Source organism: Typopeltis vanoorti, chromosome 7 (genome assembly GCF_054136105.1).
Source record: "Typopeltis vanoorti isolate ZY-2024b chromosome 7, IOZ_Tvanoo_1.0, whole genome shotgun sequence".
Taxonomy (NCBI): domain Eukaryota; kingdom Metazoa; phylum Arthropoda; class Arachnida; order Uropygi; family Thelyphonidae; genus Typopeltis; species Typopeltis vanoorti.
The window spans coordinates 134,650,287-134,674,835 of record NC_143555.1 but is presented as its reverse complement, the minus strand read 5'-3'; the positions used below and the strand labels follow the sequence as shown (position 1 = coordinate 134,674,835).

The following is a 24,549-nucleotide window of genomic DNA, read 5'->3' as shown; positions in this document are numbered from 1 at the left end:
CCAGAAACCTAATCCTCCCCTAAGACCTATAGTAGATGCCACCAATGCACCTTGCTACAAATTATCAAAGCAGATAACTAACTCTTTGACCCCCCCCCTCACTGGTCTTACCTCATCTTATGTAAAAATAAACTCCACCCATTTTAAAAACTTAATTGAAAATCTTATTTTAAATAATACAGATATATTGGTCAGCTTTGACATCATCTCTTTGTTTACAAATATTCCCCTAATTGATACCTTAACACTCTTAAAAAACGTTTTTCCTTTTGATATCTTAGAGCTCTTTTCTTTGCCATCAACTCTGATTATTTCTCTTGGAAGAACAAAATCTACAGACAGACAGAGGGAACTACCATGGGTTCCCCCCCTTTCACCCCCTCTTGCCAATTACAATATTACATGGAAAATTTTGAAAAACGAGCCATTGACTCTTCCCCTCTAAAATCTTCTATCTGACTAAGATATGTAGATGATGTGTTCTCTATTTGGCCTCATGGCCCAAACACATTAGATTCCTTCCTCAGTCACCTCAATAGTCTACATCCAAGAATCCAGTTTACAATGGAAAAGGAAAATAACAATAGTTTACCCTTCCTAGACACCTTAGCAACATGCCTTCCTAATGGTAACCTTCCTTTCTCTCTATATAGAAAATCTACTCATACAGGCAGATACATTCACAAACTCTCCCACCACCACCACCCCTCCCAGCAATATGGCATTATTAAAACCCTGGTTATAGGCATTATCAAAACCCTGACCAATAGGGCCAACAATCTTTGTTCCAGTAAAACTGCCCTTTCAACCGAACTCAAACGCATACACAACACCTTCCTTTCCAATGGCTATAATGACTACAGAATTAAAAAACTAATCAAGTCCTTCCCCATTCCCCGACCATCTCTTCAGAAGGACTTCAGAAATGCCATCACCATTTCTTACATCCGTGGTACTTCAGAAAAAATAGCCAGATCATTAAAAAAAGTACACCCTCCATACAGCTTTTAAGCCCCACCGTAAACTTGCTACCCTTATCCGCTCCACTAAAGACCAGCTCCCTCCTCTTTCAGTGCCTGGTGTATATAGAGTACCTTGTTCCTGTAAACTTGCCTACTTGGGACAAACAGGCAGGTCAGCATCCATCCGGTTAGAAGAACACAGTTCTTACATCAGCAAACACAATTATGGTCAGTCTGGCCTTGCAGACCATGTTTTGGATACATCCCACCGGATCTCCTGGTAAAAAACTACAATGCTCCACCATAGTAAATTCTTTGAATCTGCATCTGCACTCAGGAATCAACCTAATTTAAACAAATATGGTTGCATTAAACTTCCCAAAATTTGGGAAACTTTAATTATCAGAGATCCCTCTTTACATCCCAGGCCACCTGCAAATGCCCAAAGTGGGTGCACCACCTAGATAGGACTTTAGTTTCACTTTGTATTGTGTTTGTGTGTGTGTTGTTACAAAAAATTTTTGTAATCCCCGTAGATGTCTCTGTGACAGAGACAAAATATTGGAAGTATTAAAATTAGTTTTAATCCTTTCTCAGTATACTGTTAATATTCCATTAAACCTCTAACATCAATTTACAGTGACATTTGTTATTTTTCTTATTTCACATGTGTTAATTACATCCTCTGAAGAATAAAACAACTGAGCTCTACAATCTCTTCTACTTGTCAAACCAAATTAACATTAGCTGCTTGCAAGTATCGCTGTAAATGAGTGGCAGCATCAGGAGCAAATCCTGTAGTAATTAGTGGCAGGAGCTATCCAGGATGGTTAATTGGATAGCTCCTGCTATCCAGTTAACAATTCCTTGCATCAGGAATTGTTCCTTTAAAAGGATCATGTTGTTTACAATCAACAACAAACACTAGCTGGGAATAAGCAGTCTGATATCCTAGTGTGTCTTCAATTTCAATAAAATGTTCTTCATCTAGTATGGTGTCATCTTTTGGAAGTTCAAATAATCCTATAAGTGCTAGGAGCAGTGGTATTCCAAAAATTGGAATAATCACCTTTGACCGGTGGTGAAGCTTCTGTTGACAGTTTAGTGATACCAACAGCACACGCGTTTCTCTCCAGATTTCCAGACACTTTTTGTATATCTGGTATGATAACCATATCAATGACCATTCCAAATATCTTAGGCTGGATTCCATTAACTGTGTTGATAAGAGCAACTGAGCCATATCTGAATACAAACAAGCAGAAAAAAACCCAGGAGACTTAATGTATTTGGTTTTTTTAGAACTCTGTAATCTTTGGAACAGCAAAACAAAAATTTGCCTAAGAAATTGATTGAGATCATGTTTTAAATATTCAACCAAACTTTCTAAGATATAAATCATGATCATTAGTCTTTGATGCTATGAGTTTCTGAAATACTCCAAGAACAACACTCAGTTTATCAGCTGACACAATTTGATCAGTGCCCTTCCAATATATGCCTGTAACAGTCTAATTAAAGGATGTATATTTCCAAGTTGTTCCCATAATACAGGTGCCAAAAAACAAGGAAATAGTACCATGGAATGTTCTGGGACAGGAGATTCTTGAAGCTCCAACAGAAGTGAAAGAATTTGAAAAATAAATGGGACAAATTCTTGTATATCCTGAAATACAGGAAAAAGTGCCTCCTCAAATGTTGTCACAGCCTTACTGTTGTTTCTACAAACAATATGAATAGACATGCTCAGAGTCTCAAACAGGTAGTGATTAAAGTGAGGCTTTCTTGGGTTCTTACTGACTTGGTTTAATTTCAAAGTGAGTTTTGTTAGAAGAGTAGGCAGGATGGAATAACAACTTCTTGTAGAAGAAAGAATGTCCTCATAATAGCTTTCATTACATATTCGTTTTCTGATGATCCCTGCAGTTTTAAAGTACCAAATAAGTTTTTCAGAAGAATTTCAACAATAGGTTGAATTTCTGTTGGTGATACATGGTAATCCATTGCTGTCTCTAAGGGTGAAGATTCTTTCAACTGCATGTGCTGCATAAGTATGGACAACATTACTGAATGCTGTTAGAAGGGTTACCAAGTGAGGAATTGTAGCAACAACTTCTTTAGGTAACTCTTTTCTGAAGATCATAATATACTTTATTGCTCCAGCTTTTAAAACAGGAAATTCATTCACATTAGGATTCTGTAAGTCTGGAAGTATATGCTCTCTAAAGAAGTCTGTCAAGTTAACAAGTTGATTTGTTTGTGTAATCTTCCAATTGCACTACGTAGGCGCTTAAGATATATAAACAAATACATCTAAACATAATTAAACTGATGAATATAAAGTAATCAAACATAAATAAATCTTGCTGGGGCAGTCTTTTTCTTCACATTTAGAAATGTAAAACAACGAGGAAAATGGTGAAGATACAAACAGAAAACAGTTTTACAAGCGATTGGCTATGACACAAATTGTTGATGGTAAGCATCAGTGGAATGGAGAAAACCCAGTGTAAGAAGTGGACTGGATAATGAGCAAAAAATTACAAGTATTGGAAGAATTAAAGATAGAGGATGTTAGAGGATTCACTTTATTTTTATGAAATAAATTAAATTTAATACTTGTAACTTCTGAAATTTGTCAATCTCAATTTTGGTTTATATATCAGATTATTTTACATTAAATTATTCAAAACAATACGGAATTATATGTTAGTGGGACATTTTGGCAAAATATCCTGCCACTGGTGCCCTTCTGATTCACAGGCATCCTTGGCAACTTCCCCGATGCCACTTTGCCAAGCAATAAAAATCATCATCTACCAGGGAAACACTTATCCACCTCTGTGGAACAGAGGTGGATAAATTGGAAGTTCTTGGGATATTGCAGAATCTCAATGTAAATACAGCTGTGGGATTAGATGGGCTATCAGCTTCAGTTTTGTGAGAATGTGCAAGGGAAGAACTGGCAATACCTCTGACTAGGCTTTTTAATTTAAGTCTCAGTTCAGGTAGAGTTCCAAGGGAGTGGAACGAGGACAAAACAATTCTCTTGAGAGGTTCTAAGACTGCAGTAGCAAATTTTAGACTAATCAGTATCTCAGGTGTAGTGATAAAAATACTGAAAAAATTGGTCAAAAAGAGAACTCAAGAATGATGGATAAAAATATGATACTGTATGAGGGGCAACATGGCTTTATGAAAGGTCAGTCATGTCTTAGTAATTTACTGTCTTTTTATACCAAAGTAATAACAGAATTGGATAAAGGGAATGGCTATATGGTGATTTTGCAAAGGCATTTCACAGAATACCACATGGAACATTGTTACGCAGATTCGAGCAAATGGGGATGGATATGACACTGATTAAGTCGAGAAGAGAGTGGCTGCTGGACAGATATCAAAAAGTGGTATGTGGAGGGGCAGAATCGAGGCGAAAACAAGTGATTAGTGGTGTGCCACAAGGTTCAGTGCTGGGAACCATTGCTGTTTAATTTGTACATAAATGATATAGGAAATAACTTGAAAGGAAATATTCAGTTGTTTGATGATGCAAAATTAGGTAGAATAATAGTCAATCAAGGTGATGTGGAGAGCTTGCAGGACAATTTAAATAGGCTGTCAGTATGGACAAAAGATAATGGGTGAGAGTTCAATGTGGAGAAATGTAAAGTTATGCCATTTTGGGATAAGCAAATTACAAGGTGTGGCACTGTACTCCACTAAATAGAGGAAGCTAGAGATTTAGGGGTGAAAGGTGAAAAATCTCCAAATTAATTTGGTAACAATCAGTACCGTCGACAGGGTGTAGCATAGGGCAGCCTGCTTCACGGCGCGGCTTAATAAGGGCGCTCGTTCGGCCATATTGCTGTAGGCGCCGTCGCTACGTTAACAATTCCTGTTAGCGTAACAAGTGCGGAAGAAGGTCTTCCAAGCTTAAACTGATTAAAAATTATTTGCGAACAGCAATGACCCAAGAAAGATTAGTTCATCTAGCAACTATATCGATAGAGGTGGACAAAGCTTATAATTTAAATTTAGAAGAGCTTATAAACAGTTTTATTGTGCGATATCCCCGTAGAGCAAACATTTAATTAATTTTACTTAAATATAAAGAGCCAATAGGCTTCACTTTTATAGTTTGCTATATTCGGCATGAAACTCTTTGATTCTATCTTTGAGTTTCTTATTCGGCTTTGAAATAATGTGGGATTTAATATCCCCTTAATTTAAATAATTTAATTAACATTATTATGTAATCGTTTTGCATTAATGTTTCTCTTGTAATGAAAACAAAATAGTAATTGGAGATTTTCTTATATTTTTGTCTTATAATCCATCAGGGGTGATATTTAATTGTTTGCCTCAGGGCGCGATCTAATCTGGTAACAACTCATATCTCTTCTTCTACTGACAAGGCTCTGCAAATTGCTTTCCCTCGATCTGTCTTTATATCCCACATTCCATGCACCTGACACCTAATGATTCTTTTCTGGATCCTCTCTAAGATATCCTCATTTCCTTGAAAATCAAGAGACCAGTCTGTGCACAGTATCCATTTGCGGTCCGATCAAGGCCTTGTACAAGGTAACCATAACTTCTTTGTTTCTGTATATCAAGTCCTCATTATTGCCAATTTAAAATTCAAATATTCTTAAGAATTGTGGAAAGTAGTGATTTTAGAGGATGAGATGGGGTGTGTGTGGGTGAAACCGCAAAAAAAAAAAAAAAAAAAAAAGAGTTAAGAGCCACTGATTTAAATCATTTCCAATTACGTGCTACTTTTCCATCCATTGTCAATCTTATCAAATTAACACTAGATGGCGCAACCTGCTCACAAAAAAGATTTTTGGAGGAATATGTATGACGTTCTTATACGTTTTAAGGGTAGGGAACATGTAACAGTTCTAAAACTAAAAATTCAAACTGTTATTTTTAGCTTTTATTTTTCTTTCACAGAATCATAGTCGATGAAAAAATTAGGTCATCTTTCCTCTAGTCACATGCGTCACAGTAAAAAGAAAAAAAAATTCAAGCAAATATAATTCGAAACTATAACACGAATTAGAACTTATATTTCTTATAATCTTTCTGCATTCCGCAATTTTATGCATTCTTCGTGATATTTATTTATTTTAATGTATAGTGATATAGTGATCTCTAATGACATCACTGCTATTTAATCAGTCTAGCTTTCAGCATAGTAATATTACTAGTAAAAATCGAATTTAGACAAATATATTTTAAAAAATGACCCAGAACTCTATTTTTCTTGAATTACTAACAAAACGAGTCGAGCAGCAGGAGTATGAAGACAAGGATTTTATGCCAAATAACTAATCCAATACTAGAAACGGTTTTTTTGCAGGATGGTACAATTTCCATTAGTATTTAATAGATGCGTACTGAACGTAAGGCGAAATCTCCTGATGAGAAATTTGGACATGCTGAATCTAACTGTATTGCCGATTTTTATTTTTTTTACTTCCGAATTATTTAAATACCGTTCAAATGCTGCACTTGCGGTGGAAAAATCAAAAACAATTTCTATAGCTCAAGGGCCGGGGGGGGCGGAGAGAGAGCGCTCTTTAGTTAATATGTAGATTTCTTATTTAAACAAATTAATCACGCGCAAGTAGAAATATTAGCTCTGGGAGCGAGGGAATATTCCCTCTCCCTGGATTCAATACACACCGAAACTTATCTTACAACTAAACAGACGACATATGTTGCCTCAACCTGCCACTTGAGGGAAGTAGTTGTAGCAATAGTTGACATTAATCGCAAAGAGTAGCAATGGTGAAATTAAACATTTAAAAAAAATGTCGTTTTATTACATTATAGGATAATACCTGATAAAAGATAATTCACTGCTAAAAGTTAGTTTTTGAGTGCTGATTAATCAACAAGAGAAACAAATGAACAAAGCCAAAAAAAAAAAAAAAACGTGAACGAGAATAATGCAAATCTATAAATGAATAATATGTAAATGAATGTAATATGCAACTGAATAATAATAATAATAAATCTCATATAGGAGATAAGATGTATAATACAATACAGTAGCAAACAAATTAATCCGAACATGCGGTTTTTTCCCCCCCCCCCGTCAAGTGTTGGCTTTAGTTTTTGTTTCAGTTCACAATAATTTTAGTTTACTATTTTGGTTGAGTGCTGCGTGTTTTAACAGTCTCTACGATGTTTATTAATAGCGTTGTGCGTTTTTAATAGCATAAACAAGTTGACATTCGTAGTGTTTTATTCATTTTGTGTAGCGATAAAATGGATACATCTCCAAGAAAGCGTTCAAAAATATGTACTCTTTCTCAGCACACACTCATAACTAAAAGACAAATTTCCAATGAGTGTGGTGTTGGTTTGGGTACTGTTAATGACATTTTAAAGAGGTTTAGGAAGAAAGACACCTTTTCTACATGCCGAAAAAGAAAATGTGGGCGGAAAAGGAAAATTATACTTACTCAAGATCGTTTACTTAGTAAAAGCAGAATGAATCCAAGATTGTCTGTTGCAGACTTAATTAAAGACTTTTTGGAGTGGGAAGAGCCTCCGTAGCTCAGTCAGTATAGACGAAGCCCTTTGGTCGGAAAGACCCGTGTTTGAATCTTGTCAGTGACGTGAGAAACCTTTATCTGGTCTCTTTCGACTAAAGTTAAGTTAGCCGGTCTCATACGGAGGTAGGGGTTTTTCGTCCCCAGAACAGGGAAACCGGTCCCATGAACACATGGATTACAGTCATGAATACATCTCAGCCATATGCCGGTCCCGAGCCCAGATAAAATGGGGGGGAGGGAGAGCAATGGGGAAAAATGTACAACGATTGGAATGTTGAGAAGTGGATGGTCATATTCTCAGATGAGAGCCATTTCTTTACAAGGAGAGCGAGTACCCCATGTTCGTAAATCAGCGGCTGAGAAGACTTCTCTCGTCCATCTTCAACAAGCTCCTAAACACACAACTAAAAAGATGTTTTGGGATTGTTTTCCAGTAACCGTCCAGGATCACTTGTGCCTGTTGACAGTATGATGAAAGTGACCAACACTTAAAAAAAAATATTGGAGAAAAGAGTGGTCCCACAGATCCAGAAAGACAAAGAACACATCTTCCAACAGGATCTCGCTCCATGCCACTCTTCAGAAAAAGTGAAATAGCTTCTCAAAACTCGCAACATCCAATTGCTTCAGTGGTCAGGTAACTCCCTTGATACTAACCCAATAAAAATTTTGTGGGCCATAGTAAAAAAGAGACTTGGAAAATTAAATTGTGATACCAAGGATAACTTAACACAGTCTATTATAAAAGTATGGTTTCGAGATGCATAAATAAGAAAAATGTGTTCTACGTTGCTAGACTTAATACCTATGCGAATTAATTAACTTATTAGGAACAGAGGAGCACATTTAAATTATTAGGTGGAGTGGGAATTATTTTCTTGCGAAATTAAAATTTTTCTTTGAAATGTGAATCTTCGGATTAATTTGTTCGCTACTACTATACTCTGCATGCTTAAAGTAGTTTGATTTGGATATATAAATCTAACAGAAACCTAGTGAATACTATGGTTCCGTGTCATCTGTTCATAATACTTTCTTATTTAATGAAGGGATATTAGTTCGGAATTTTTTGTCCTTACTCTCTCATCAATTTGCATTATCTTCAAACACCGAATATCTATACTAAAAACTTGAATAATATCGCTAACACATAAATTAAACAAAAATGACCTCAGAAGAGAACTCCGTGGCATATCGCTTGCCTTCCCCACTGTTATTTAAAACACCATAGTGTGAGGAACAGATAAGTCCGCGCGGTTAGCCTAGTGGCTTTGCGCTTCACAACCATATGCCAGGGGAAGGAGTGTCCTAGGTTCGATTCCCGTCGAAGACGTGAGGAACTTGAGGATCTTCCTCAGGCATAGCCAAGTTAGCCGGTCTTGGGCGCGGGCAGTAGGTAGTTTATCTGGCGTTTTTCATCCCGCAAGCAGGCAAACCGGCCCTCTGAACATACGCCTCTACAGCCAAAAATATATCCCCCTCCCCAGCGACAGACTAGGCGACAGGTCGGTTTTGAGTGTTACTAACAAGAAGTCGCATCTAAGTAACACGCGGACCCTGCATAGAAAGCCGGAATAACGCGTAGTGAAAGAGGTGTGAGGAACAGATAACCTTAATAAATGACTGCAGCAATCCTACGGCACTTACTTTCCACAAGCACGATAGCAATCAATGAAAAATTTGGACCATTCTTCCTGTAGGTATGTGATGAGGTCCTGGAACTGTTGTGGGGTGGACATCCAACATCTCACCGGACGCTTCAGTTCATCCTATAGATGTTCAATAGGATTGGTATCAGGACACTGTGAAGGCCAGTCAAGTGTGGTGACTCGTGTGAAAGTCGCCAAGGCTACTGCTGCTGCTGCTGTAATTGCATGGTTTAGAGACACATAAACCACTCAATTACAGCAGCCTTATGACATGGTGCATTGTTTTGCTGAAAGAGACAATGGTCAGTTCTGTAGAAACTGTCCAGAATGTTCAGCTACCTTTCGGAGTTAAATATTCAACACCACAAACAGAGGTCAGGGGCCAAAATAGGAAAAACAGAACCGTACTATCACACCGCCACTTCTGAATTTCATAGTTGGGGTTATGCACTCTGATAAGACGTTCACCAGGTATCCACCAACCCGCAACATTCCATCTGCTCGGTTGAGGGTGTAGCGTGATTAATCGCTCCATATAACACATCTTTCTAATATTCCACGTCTCACCGTATCCTGTCACAACCCATCTTTTATACTTCGTCATTTCTTTTCTTGCAGTCCATTTCACCCGAACAAAGATTCGGACCAATGGACCATTCTTCCTGTATTGGACCATTCGAGCATTGACTTAGGAGCATCGTATTCCTCCAATTTATACCGGCTACAAATACGTAACTTGTTACATGGCACGATGCACCTTGCCCATGGGGATGCCCGTTGGCTTCTTTCCAAACAATGTATTAGGCAAATTCCGCTAAGGCACAGATGATTTTGAATGTATTTAGGTAGTAAATGATTTCACCGTCCGTAGTTGAACTCACTACCTTGCTTATTGGAAGTCTGAAGTTATATGAAAAGTTCCTTGTTTGTTCCAAATTAACCTTTAGCACATCTATGACACTCATAGGTTGTAAGCCTTTCGTGGATGGGATTGTCATAAATAAAATCCCTACACACAGGCTACAAGACAATTATCCACTATTCCTGTCAATTTAAATATGAATTTGTCATGTAATATTCCATCAAACGCTTCGCAAAATCGAAAAACTATTACTGTATGTATGTATGCATCGTCTTTGTGTAATGTTTGTCACCTAAAATGATACTCGATTGCCAAAAAGATCGCCCATTAACATGCCACCCTGTTCTTCACAAATGTTCCTTCATCAATCCAGTCTTGTTCCCAATCCCAATCCTACAATTTGGTAATTCAAGTATCTTCATGGCCGCAGAAATTCAAAATTGTAGAATCAATGAATTAATCACATACAGACAGAAGCATGTGGTTAAAAGACAGAGTTGAGATGATTATTTAGAATTAAAATGTAAGGACGCTACTAACGTAATGAGGAGATCATTTGTGTAGTAAATATTTCCCTGTTAAGGTTTTATTGAGAGAAAAAGCCTATTTCTGAACATCATCTTCGAGGTTTTGGGAGTTCAGGATCAAGTGCTGCTTGGGATATTCAGAATTAAAAGCATGAAAATTAAAAAAATATATATAATAAACATTTCAGTCATTGTTCAAGAAAGTCCCATTAGTTCAAGTGAAAAACTTCCTTGCATCTTTGAGTAGTAGCAACATGCCCTGCTAATTTTTCTTCTTCTAATTAATAATAATAATAATAATAATAATAATATTATTATTATTATTATTATTATTATTGTTGTTGTTGTTATGTATGTGTAGCTCAGTGGAGGAGGCATTTGCACCACAGTACCAGGTCGCCTGTAGAAAGACTTAAGTTCAATTCTAGTCAATAAATAGAGGAGCTTTTTCTGAGCCTTTCTTCGACCGGTTCACGAGTTAGTCGACTTCTGGCACGGCTAGTGGTTTTTTTTCTCTCCCTGAAATTCGGATTTTTCGTCCCATAAACTCAAGAAGGTCGACTGTAGAATCCACATTATTTCAGACAATAGGGTTGGGATTAGGGACCACAAGATGGCGGGACTTGTCAGCTATTTCTTCGCTGAATGCCATTATGATTAGTGACAATCTTGGGCTAACTATCTTTGATTGGCTACCGGTGGAGATTCAACTGCCTCCCTCACTCTCCAAAAAGTTAGAGCTGAAACAGTCTCGCTTACTCCCTATAGGGGGACTAAAACGCGCTAGCGGATTTCATTATTATTATAACTTAAGCATCTCTGTGCAGTCCAGAAAAACTCATCCCAGAGATTCACATTAAAAACCATGCCTATCATACTTCTACTTAAATGCATTCCCTGACAATGCACTCACAAAAGCCTGTCTCAACCAATTCCACTCGTTCACCACTCTCCTACCAAAAAATCTACTTATCATACCCTTGCTGACCACACTTTTACTCGGCTTCCAAGTGGGCCAACTAATCTTCAGTGTAGCACACCAATGGTACCCTCCATTCTCATTGCTAACCATGTCACTTGCTTCATGCGCACCCTCATCTGCAGTATTTTTCCCAATGCTTTTGTAAAATCCAACAGCATTATAGTGTGTAGTCATTTCTTTTATTCAACTCGACAACTGTTATAGTTTTAAACCGACCCCCCACATCACAAAGCCATTCGTGTTCCTTCTGTAGAGAGTATCATATTACTATTTAACCATTCCTGAATTCTGACTTTCAGTAATTTTTCCAAACCCTTAATAACCACACCTGATATACTAACCGATCTACAATTTATTTAAATTAAAACAATTCAGTCAAAGGTACTGCCAAATCTCTTTCGCATTCTTTATAACACAAAGACCGATAACCACTCTAATCCCATGGCTCTTTTCGAAGTAAGATTTTGTAATATCCTAAGTACTTCCAGTTCATCTACCTGAGTTTTCACATCGGTCCCTGTCATATCAATCATTGCATTTATCTCCACCTGGATGATAAATCCTCACAAAATGATCACTTAATTACCTATTTGCACTGGTTATGTTATCTTCATTTACTAACGATATCGTTTCATAATAATTTTTCCTTTTAATCTCCACAAAACGAAATAGCTCATGGATTTCCTTTGGTCTGTTCGATTTATTTCCTTTCGTAATCTGCTTTTCTTTCCATATCATGCAAGTCACGGTTTTTGCCTTTCCTTTGCACTTTTTGAGTTGGCCGATTGCATTATTTTCATAGAAGAGTTTGGAACAGCTAAGTGGTCGCTTTGATATTTCCAAAGAACTGCCTGAGTCTGGCATCATAGCCAAGCTAAATATATTGTCTCTTATGGATTTCCTCCTACCTTCTGTAAGTACGAGATTAGCTCGTAGATTGCGAGCTTCCTCTCTGGTCGTTTCATTGCATCATGGTGAATGATACGAAGTTAACGGCCTCATCAGATTTTTCCATCAGTGCTTGAGTACCTAAGGCTATGTGCTTCGCTCACACACACTTCCGTCCAATCCTTTTCTTCATTCATAAGACCTCGATTGGTCAAATGACTCGAGCTTCAAAATCTTCTATACCCAGTGGCGTAAATACCAATCTCCTCGCCATTGATAAAGATAACTCTTGAATTTTAATGCTATCAAAACACACTTCTATCTTATTTCACATAAAAAAATACCATTTCACAAAAAAATAAAAATAAATAACATTTTTTATATCTAAACAATGTTTCTCTTCTGCTCAACTTCTAACACTTTACAAAGCTCAAATCCGCCAGATTTAGAATACTGTATTGCTTCGTATTTGGGATGTGTACCAAAAACCTCTCTCAGAATGTTTGATATTTAGAAAAGATCCCTTTCCATGGGCACTACTCCAATGAATTATAGTTTTTCCTATACCGTTTTCCCCAATGAACACATCGCTTACTTGCCGACATACAGCATTGTTGTGTTATAAGTCTTATGACCTCTCGTGTTTGTAGCTGATATATTATTATTATTATTATTATTAAACAGATACCACCCCTTAAATATATTCACCGTCTGCGCACTGACCACACTTTTAGAATAGTTCATTCCATAACTCTCCGTGTCAATAAATGCTCCTCACCCCTTATCCATATGTTCCATATGTAATTCATATGTTCATCCTCATATCCCCCTCCTCTTCCTCCTATCCATCAGTTCCGTAAATTGCATTTTCTCGCTCTGTTTTTATACTCAACATTCCAGAGGCCAGAAACCACCTTAGTCAATGGTCTCTGGATCCTTTCCAATACATCTTCATCTTTTTAAAAACCAGGTAACCAAATCTGTGCAGTAATTCATGTGGTCTGATAAAAGCCTTGTACAATGGAATCAAAACATCCTTACTTGAACAATTACAATTTTAATAATAAAAGAAGGTACTGTTTGGATTTCGCAGTTTACTATATTAATCAAACCTATTATTAAATAAGCTAATGCTTGCGATATGAAACAGTAGAAATAATTATCAATAATAACAAAGGGAGGTGCTCCAATACAGTGAGAAGTATTCACGTGAAACCAATCTCTGATTTTGGATCCAGATTAAAGCCCACTTTCATGAGAGTTACACCGTTATTTTGTTTCGTTTCATGATAAGATAATAAAAATTAGGAAACATTCCCTAAGAACGGGAATAAAGTAAAGCTATTTTTTGTGCAAACAACGTATTTTTTTAAAACCAATTTTTATTGCACACTACTGTATTTATTACAGAATTTTCTGGAATAATTCACGCATTTCTTTCCCACTCCCCTATCTTTTGAAGTGAAGGATAGATTTACTTTCACTAATAATTTTCGTTTTCTGTTTCTAGACGCATTTCGAGAGGAAAATAACATAAAAAAAAATCAGGATATGGCTAAATAATAGAAGGGAAAATTTCGCGTGTTTTGTCTGTTAGCAGATGTTTCTATTCCAGTTTATCTATTTGGAAAACCGAGAATATTCCACAGAAATACTTCTCACTGTATTCACGTGAATATGCATTAAGTAGTGTATTTATCAGAATATCAGAGATATCCCTAAGCAGCAGTAAATGAAAAAAAAATGAAAAAAAAAAGAAAGAAAGAGACAGTAGGTGGGGAATTTTGTACAGAGATTCCAAGATAAGAGAGCCTCCGTAGTTCAGTCGGTATAGACGAAGCCCTTTGGTCGGAAAGACCTGGGTTCGATTCCCGTCCATGATGTGAACCTTTATCTGGTCTCTTTCAACTAAATGTGAGTTAGCCGGTCTCGTATGGAGGTAGAGGATTTTCAACCAGAAACTCAGGTTTTTCGTCCCTCAGAACAGGCAAACCGGTCCCGTGAACACACACACACACACACACACACACGGATTTACAGTCATGAATACTTACGACCCAGACTGATTCGTCAGCTATATGCCAGTCCCAAGCACGGAAAAATATGGAGGGGGTTGGGGAAAGTAATGGTGAAGTATCCTGTAAAAATCTCACCAGAAACACTTTGTGGCAAGAATACTTGACTAAAAAGTTACCAAGAGTCGGACACCACCACCACTGTAGGATTAAATCATCATCATCATCCAAGATAAGAGACGTACTTGATGAAAGTGTGACGAAATCGTGTATCCCCGGTCCGAAGATTAATATGATGTTATTGAGGCTATTATAATTCAGAAAGGTAAAGTAAAAATTTTGATTGTTTTGGAAAGTACAAATGATGTCAAAGGTGAAAGGTATGAGGAAAGACATGAAAGAGTTACTGAAGGTAGCAAAGACAGTGAATCTGTTGCAACAAGTTGAGAATGATTGCAAAAGATTCAATGCGTAGCACCGAATCATTTGCAATCATGTAATATCGTGGAATAAGTTGTTCAACCACATCACAAAGTGACAGGGATCCACACATACACAGGTTGTAAACTATCTCGGCAATTAGTAATATGCATAAATAGTTCATGTGACTAATATTGTCGGAAACGTTAAAGAACTATTACTGTTAATTGCACAGTTGGTCCTGATACCAGATGACTTTCTCGATTGCGATGCAAAGGAGGAAGAAAAAATATTTCCCTGCTCATCCGCGGAATCCCAGCTTTGTCAGAAACAGTGTCACGCACCAAATGTTGTAACAAGGAGTTTTTATGACGAGGGGAAAATACCAATTTTTAATTCCCTCCAAATTGTTGCTAGGACGAAGAAACACTAATTATTGTTTCACTTGAAACAATGCATCTGTTTTTAATTCGCAATCGACTCTAGCATAGGAGTCACACTGCTACAGATAATAATACAATACAAATGTTGCAAGATGGGGATAGTTATCTGTCATACTCTCGCTCAGCTTTGAATAATGGTGAAGGGTGGAGACGGTGCTCCTCCCTCTACTGTGATTTCCAAAAGCTAAAGAAACTCTACCTACCTCTTTTGGGGAATAAAAAAATGTGTCGAAGAATTTTATTTACACACACACACACATAATGTTTTCGCTATTATCAAAACCGAACCAAGACTCCACATAATAATCTAAATCAAAATACAGTTAATAAATCTTTGATTTGCAAGTTAATAATTTAATAAGCCTAGTTTTGAAAACGCGCATGGCAGCAAAAGAAGGCACATTCGCCAAAGCAATATCTTACGGATTTTATTGCATCGTTGCATAAACGTCCTTGCATTCCGCTTCAGCTGCTCCACAGATTAATCAAAGGCAATATAATAAGCTGAAATTACAAAGATAATCGGTCAAACTACCCCTATTCAACAAACAAGCTCATAATTGTATAAATTAAACATAAATAGAGACGACATGTGCACTGCCAATATCCAATTGAGAGACACCAAATCACTTGCTATAGTGACATGAGAGTTATTAACCGTGAAATAAATGAGGCCACTCGCTTTGAAAGTGAATACATAACTCTTTCTAGAGAATAACAATAGCACAGTTCATAGTAACGGGCATCGCACGCTGTAATAACGATGTTGATTTATAAAACTGTTTCCCTATTTCAAAACTTTTCAAAACTGCTAGACCCTCATATATGCAGTATTCGTGACTGTAAGAATTTAACCAGAAAGTTAAATGCGATTTTATATTGTCTACTGTCTAAAAATAAAACATAAGATAGATTAAATCCACCTACAGTACACGTTCTGTAATTTATAGAAAACTAAAAGTTGGACATTTGCCAAAATGTAAAAATAAAGCAAATGTTATTTGATGAACTTAACATAAGTGGTTTTTGTTCTTTCTTTTGTGGAATTATCAATAAAAACTAAAACGAATATTGACATATTGTCAACATAAGCAATTTTTGGAACTATGTTTTAAGATTGTAAAATATTTAGTGTTTTCTTTTAAAGTATGGTATAATAAATTCTATAACGTACATGATTTATTTTTATTTTATATATGCTATTTGGACAGTACCCACGAGTTCGCACCGTCCAAATACTCCAGGGAGCTGGCCGTACATTCATAATAACAAGTCAGTAATATTTAACAGCCAATGAAATGCTGTATAATCTCGGTTGGTTTACTTCAAAAACGGGTCTAATTGAAATATTCACTTTACAATAAATGTATGAGGAAATACAAAAGCGGAAAAGAAGCAGTTTAATTTATACTGTATAAAAGTAATTTCTTCTTGACGGGACATTATTAAATCGTTTTATTTATTTGGTAAGTACCTAACTAAATAAATTACATAATGCAGTGTAACTTCTATATAATGTTTTATTTTAACTTGGTGTACTGTTTTGAATTTTAAATTTCGAAACCGAGGCACATATTGATGACGTCATTACTAAATGGCATACATATTTCAGCCGTAATCAGCTTTTTAGAATTGTTTAGAATTTGGGATTGCCAAATTTCCTTTACCAGATTTATGTTATTATATATAGCATATAATATAGCTATACTAATATAATATAGCATATAGCTATACAAAACGATTTGTCTGTTTTCCAGGAATTATGTAATCCTTAGTCCACGTACAGAAGTTAAAATAATACACCTTTTAATGAAATTATAATATGCAAATACATGTCAGTATTAAAGACATTTATAATATACGTTTGAGCATTTTTATACAGTAATGTAATTTATCAACAACGCAATTAAATCTAGATTTATTTTTGGCTGTAGATAGTCTGGGTGATTTGTATCACATAATGATAAATGGATATAAGATAGATCGTACTAATCTTAATTATTTAGACTAATGAGTACAAAGAAAGCCATAATTCTGGCTGATTTTAACTACAGGAAAATAGATTGGAAGGAGAGAAAAAAGCAAGAAGGAAGTGGAAGGGGTTCATAAATTGCTTGAAGGGTAATCACCTCGAGTGGCACGTGGTGAAATATTTAGGGTGTATTTGAGAATGTGGCCAAGAATATGGAAACTGTAGTTAAAAAGAAGAGCCCTTTGGTTGGAAAGACCTGGGTTCGAATCCCATTTGTGACGCGAGAGACCTTTATCATGGCTTTTTAGTCAGAGGTGAGTTAGCCGGTCTCATACAGAAATGGTAGGCTTTTTCCTCCCAGAAAGTCGGATTTTGTTCCCGAAAAAGAGGCAAATCGGTCCCGTGAACACACACACACACACACACACACACACACACACACATCTACAAACATAAGACAGTAACTGCGAGATGGAAGAGATTAGAGCCTCGCCGTCTTAATAGTCAATCTCCTGGATGGAAATGACATGTGGCTGGTTAAAAAGAAATTCATGTGGAACTCGGGGGAAGTAGTTATGATAAACTAAAAAAGGCATACTTGGCATGAGAAACTGCAAGCTAAAGATATGCAGCAATGCATGGGTATTTGTCGATGCTGAAGAAAGCTGTATCGGATTGTTTCCCGAAATTTATAGGATGAATCGCGTGAGAATAAAATGGGTTAAAGTCATAAAGAGTGAGCTGCATTGAAAGAAATGTTATAGATGGAATATCGATAGAAGTAATGAACATGTCCATTAGCGGTATAAAGCTTAGAGCAGGAGAGTTATAACAACTATCTTAAGGAAGATACTTTCCAAGCACTTCGGTTGGAAAGACCTAGGTTCAATTCCATCTTTAAAGGCTTTTTGACTAAAGGTGAATTAGCTGGTATGATATGGAATGCAGGGTTTTTCATCCTACAAATCAATCAACTTGTCTCCTCAAGATCAAGGTGCCAAATGAGTGAAAAGAAGAGCTGGTTAAAACCCATATCCAAAAATGAATGGATGGATGGGAATACAATATTCTGTGGAGGACTGCGTGGGCAAGTCTTGTTTTAGCACTCTGACTATGTTTGATGATATGGTAACGGCTGAGGTCCACAAGGAGAATTGACATATTGTAATACTGCAGGTGTCACTCAGTCACATCACAAAAGGTCTGAGTGATTGATAGGTATCAGAAAGTAATAAAGAGGAAAAAGAAAGTGACCAGTAACGTACCACAAAGTTCCTTTGGGCCAAAGCTGTTAAAGTTGTATACTGGAGACCGTCTAGAGCAGTGGGTCTTAACCTTTGTAGTGATCGGCACCCCCTTGAATCTAAAAATAAGTTCTCGCACCCCCTTGAAAAATGAACACATATATTTGCATATACATACAAAACAATATCTCAATTGTTAATGGCTATGTTGTTGTTGTTGTTTATTCATAATAATACTTTTGAAGCGAGGCTCCTTTTTTGAAAGAGCCACGCGTAAGTCATCACTTGCATTTAAGCGATTTCTAGCTTTTGTTTTTTATATGCAAAAGTGATGAAAATCCCATTTCACACAGGTAGGTGGTGGTAGCAAATGGCAAAAGTGTCTGCAATGCTGCTTTTGCCAGCTGTGGATAAGGTTCTAACTGTGTACACCAGAATTGTTCTAAGTCCAGTTTTTCAAATTTTAGTTGAATACGTGCATTGGCTCGTATTTCAATAAGATTGTCTTTTATTAAGTAACTGTCGTCCATCGAATCTGGGTCAAATAGAAATGGATCCAATATCCATCTCTGAACTTTGCTAATATTTCCCGTGGTAAAGTATCCATGTAACGATTCACTCAATTGTTGGAGGTGGATTGCAATTTCAAGTATAATTATTATTTTCTCATTTTCCAGAACGATTGAATCAAGCAAAGGAAAGTTTGCAAAATTCCCATTTTCAACTCGACGTTTCCAAATTTTTAGTTTTTCAATAAATGCAGATAATTTTTCACTATCTGTTATTATGTTCATACCAAATCCTTGAATTGATGTGTTTAATTCATTCAGGTGGCTAAATATATCTGCTAAGTAGACTAGTCGAAGTATTGCTTCTCTTTTTCCAAAAGCTTTAACTAAATCACAATTTTGGTTAGTAAGAAACTGTATAATTTCCTCGCGTAATTCAAAAACCCTACTGAGCATGCGGCCCTTGGAGAGCCACCGTACTTCAGTGTGATAAAGAAGCACAGTATGAACAGCACCGATTTCTTCGCACAAAGCACGAAAGATACGATGATTAAGCGCTCGTCCTCGGATATACTTTACTACATTTACTGCAGTAGTTAAGTGTTGTTTTAAATTCTCTGGCAAAGCTTTCAATGCAAGTGCCTGATGGTGCAACATGCAAAGCGTTATTGTAACTTGCGGTATTTCTGTCTTGATGTATGAAAAAAATCCAGAATTTTTGCCCAACATTGCAGGGGCACCATCAGTGCAAATTGAGTCTATCACATTCATGGGTATTTGATGTTTCAAAAAAAAAGTTTTTAATATGATTGAAAACATCAATTCCTTTTGTCGTCAATTCCAGTGGCTCAAAAAATAAAAATTCTTCCAATATTTCTTTTTCTTTAATGTATCGCACAAATACCAAAAACTGACTGCAATTATCAACATCAGCCAGTTTAATACTCACTTTTAGAGAACTGGCTTTGATATCTTCTATTACTTGCAGTAAAATATCAACACTGAGATCTTGAATGCGCGATTGAATGACATCATTCGATAAAGGAATCTTCTGAATTTTCCTTTGTGCTTCAGAACCCAATACAATTTTTGCAATTTCAAGTGCACATGGTTTTACCAATTCCTCAGCTATTTTATGACCTTTTCTTTTCTTAGCACACAGATATGCCACTTGATAAGAAGCTTCTAACAAGGGCTTTTGAACTGCCTCAACGTCAAATTTTGTGATAGTACCGCTGGTATCAAATCTTGCCTTCTTATACTTCACGATATTAAGACTATATCCTGCAGATTCACCACCATGCTGATTGTTGAAATGCTTTAACAACTTTGACGGTTTAAGATTGGAGTTTGAAAATATTTTGCAACATAAAATGCATTGTGGTCGCTGCGTACCATCTTTTTCTGTTGTACAAGTGAATCCATAAGCAACATAATTGTCTTTCCATTAGCGTTTTTTCGACATAACGAGGGTTACTACAATCAATAAAATAATAATTATAATATTTCAAAATTTGCAGAAAACCTTTATGTAATCAATTGATCGTATCCGGTATGGGCTTTAGTCACTGATTAATGTTGGTAAATTAAAGAAAATTAGTATTCGTTTCTGCGTCAAACCACCACGTTAACGTTCGTACTCAGAGTATGCGAACACGTGCGCGTATCAACTAGTTTCTTATAAAAAAATACTTCAAGAACGATACGTTTCCGCCTGTCAGAAACGTAGCGTTCGCTAGTTTCTGACAGGCGGTAGTTTCCATCGAAAATTTAGAAACTTCTCTCGCACCCCTGGAAATACTTTCTCTCAGGCCCCCAGGGGTGCACACACCCCAGGTTAAGAACCACTGGTTTAGAGTGTAATAGCCGATAGTTTTCCAATAGCGCGAAGTTGGCAAGGATAATAACAGTCATTCCTGATATAAACCATAGTCGGATGAATTTAACAGTTTGTTGTAGACAATCGACAATGAATAAATACACCCTCTGTCCAAAAAAAAAACCGAACTTTTCGATAAATAGAAAAAAACTAGTGGCGCCGCCTATTGTATCTTTTTGTTATCGAAAGCTACAACCTTCAATAGTGTTGTGTCAACTGTTTATGACATTTGTTTCATTAGAAGCAGAGTTATAGTGCCAAGAGTGACAGTCTGTTTTGACGAACGGTCGGAAAACGAGTTTCAAACAGCCAGCTGCAATTGACTTTTGTGTTAAACTTGGTAAAAGGTTTACTGAAACGCATCAAATGCTTCAAGAAGCATACGGGTATGAATGCTTATCCCGTACTCAAGTTTACGAGTAGTTTAAGCGATTTCAAAGTGGTCGTGAGACTCTTGAGGACGATGAAAAGTCGGGCCGTCCAAAACCTGGACTGAGCGAAGTTAACATCCAAAAAGTGCGTAATTTCATCAAAGAAAACCCGAAATCGTCCATGAGATTGATTGAAGATGAACTGGGGAATCCAAAAATCAACTGTACACAACATTTTGACCGAGAGCTTGGGTCTTCGTAAATTGAATTCGCGAGATTTGTTCCCCACAAGTTGACCGACGACCAAAAAATGTATCGAATTGAACACTGCAAGGACCTCATTTAAACCGCTCGTTGAAACGATCGTTTCAACGTTTCAATCGTTTCCTTGAAACGATCCTTACTGGTGAGGAAACGTGGTGTTTGGAGTATGAGCCCGAAACAAAGCGCCAGAGTACTGAGTGGAAACCATCAGAAGAGGAGCATCCGAAAAAAAGTCGCTCGGAGAAGTCAAAAGTAAAGACAATGCTGATTTGTTTCTACGATTCCAAGGGCATTATCCAGGCGGAATGAATTCTTTCATTCCGCCTGGCCAAACGGTCAATGGTTAGTTTTATCTCGAAGCGATTGATAGCGAGAATTCGTCTCGTACAGCATGAATATCGTGATGCAGGCAGCTGATCACTTTTGCACGATAATGCCCCATCTCATCGTTCGAACATTGTGAGACAGTTTTTGAGCAAAAACCAAGTTTGTTTGTTGTTGGATCACTCGCCGTATTCACCTGATTTAGCACCCCGTGACTTCTTTCTCTTCCCCCGACTTCATTTGCCGATAAAGGAAAGCGATACGACACCACTGAAAACGTTCAAGCGGCAGTAACCACGACCTTCAACAGTATCCCAAAAACCGATATAAAAAACACATTTAACGAATTAATTGACCGTGCCCAAACGCTGTATCGAAGCTGAGGGAGAGTATATTGATTGAAATAAATGATTTGAATAATTATAATTGGCCTGTGTTTTATTTTCTATCAAAAGTTCGGTTTCTTTTTGGACAGATGATGTATCAATGCAATGTTTGTTAAGTGCGAAATTACACGTTTTGTCTGAAGAGATTGAGGACTCATAAATATTATATTGACAAAAATTTACTGCAAACAGTTAACAATTGATATCGCGTGCCAATTTAGGTTGGGCGTGCTGTCGTGTCGCTTAATGCACCCCGCGCTACAAAATTCACGTCAATTCGACCGTATGATTGCATTTTTAATTGATGTATGAAAGTTTTAAGAGTGCATCACCTTAATTGGTCCAATACAATTAATTATTAGATAACTTTGAATACTTTAATTTATCAATTAATATAATTTTAGATATGGGATAATAGCTATGCTTCACGCGCGCCATTTATGTGAGAAGTACATAGGGTTTACGCTTCGTGGTGAGATTAGATTATCATTGGTAAATATTAGAGTGAGACACAGATTATTTGAATTTTGATACGATTTTTATACAGTCATATAATACGCGGAGAAATCAGAAAAAGCAATCACTTGGGAAATTATTATTTTTCCAGATTTAACCAAAGAAATGCTAAAATAACTCGTTTTACTTACTTATTTGTACACAAGTTCCAACTTACTTCGACTATAATCAATCATACAATCCGCGAAAACTGGCATTCAGTAAATCGTCAACACTACTTCCCTTTGTAAATATGGGCAAAAAAGTTATAAATGATTTATAGAAAATTACTTGTCTATATCGGTGTCCTAAATACTCAGTTCACATCTCATGCACTTAAAACATGAAATTCAGCAAACAAAAACAACTCATGACAAATGACAATGTTCAATTGGTTTGGTTGACACGATAACCAATCACAGCCACTGATTTCTAGGTGCTATTGTCTCAGAGCTCACCCTGCATCACCTTCTGGGCGGTTTAAAAACAGTGGAACGCTAAAAATTTGACCCGCTGCGCCATCTGTCTGTTCAAACGACTCAAAGGTGTATGTATTTGTGACCGCACGCCAGGGCTATTAACGCAAATGTGATGCAATGTTCACGCGTCGAAGTGTCTTCTTCATGAAGCTTTAGTATATTGTGTTTATTTTAGGAAGCCAAGAAACAATTAGGGGATTCTTTAACGGAAACAAACGTGAAAATATAATATAGATGATGTCGCTATTCCGTGGATGTGCACTGCACACCTAGCACACCCTGAATATTCGCCCCGGGACTTCAAAAAAAATAAGGTTAGAGCTCTAGGAATGATTGCGGACAGGGAGCTAAATTAAAGGCATATTGCTAAAGTCGTAAAAATCGTAACAAACGATAACTACAACAACGCTAAAAACAGCACTAAATTGTACGAATAATTACGTCTTTTTCTTCCTTCAAAAAGTATTGATAGGACCAAATTTGAACTACTTAGCTCGAATATAGTTATTTTTTATATAAATATAGTTATATAAATATATAAATAAAGCATATAAATATAGTTGTTTGGATTTTATGGGAATAAGAAGAGAACAAAAGGTCACCCCTGGAAGGTGAGTATGGGTGGCCAACAAACATTTGAGACCTAGGTTTTCTTATGGAGTGTATGGTAGGATCTTCTTCTCCCGAAAATTCGTTTTTGTTTTTTTTTTCTTCCACACCGCAGATAGAAAAACCTACCAGAAGAACACACTTACACACACACACACAAGCAAATTAACAGATATAACTCACTGGCTACGTTCTTCTATGAACTGTAACCCAAATTCGTTAAGATATTAACTCTCTTCATTATCTTGGAAAAAATTATGCAATTATTTTTCTGCTGCAAGTAGCAACTTCCGGTTGTTCGTACAATAAAAGCATTCCTTATGAAAAAGAAAGAACATACAACTGTCTTTAAAAAAAAGTTTAAACTCAGTCGGTATCGAATCGAACCTAGATCCGAATTCCATGTAGAACGCGAAGAAACTTTATAAGAGCTTTTCTTCCCTCCTGGAAACTCAAGCTTTTCCTCGTATAAGACAGACAAATCGGCCATAGAACACACGCAATTAATTGACAGACATAGCACACTTGCAGGTAGAATTAGCCGCCCTATCAGAGCATTAATTAGGTTTCTAAGAAGCCAAGTTACTTAGTTGTGACGGTCTACATTTCCCCCCCCCCCCTTTCTCCATACGAGTGATATTTATTCTTGCAAAATCTCAAAGGTATGCCAAAAGTCACATATTCAATATGTATTATTTAG

At 36.8% G+C, this 24,549-nt stretch overlaps 1 pseudogene; it reads right to left on the bottom strand.

Moving 5' to 3' along the window:
• Nucleotides 1-1,818: 1,818 nt before the first annotated feature.
• Nucleotides 1,819-24,549, bottom strand: part of LOC150105087 (exportin-2-like) — a 175,749-nt pseudogene continuing 153,018 nt past the window's right edge.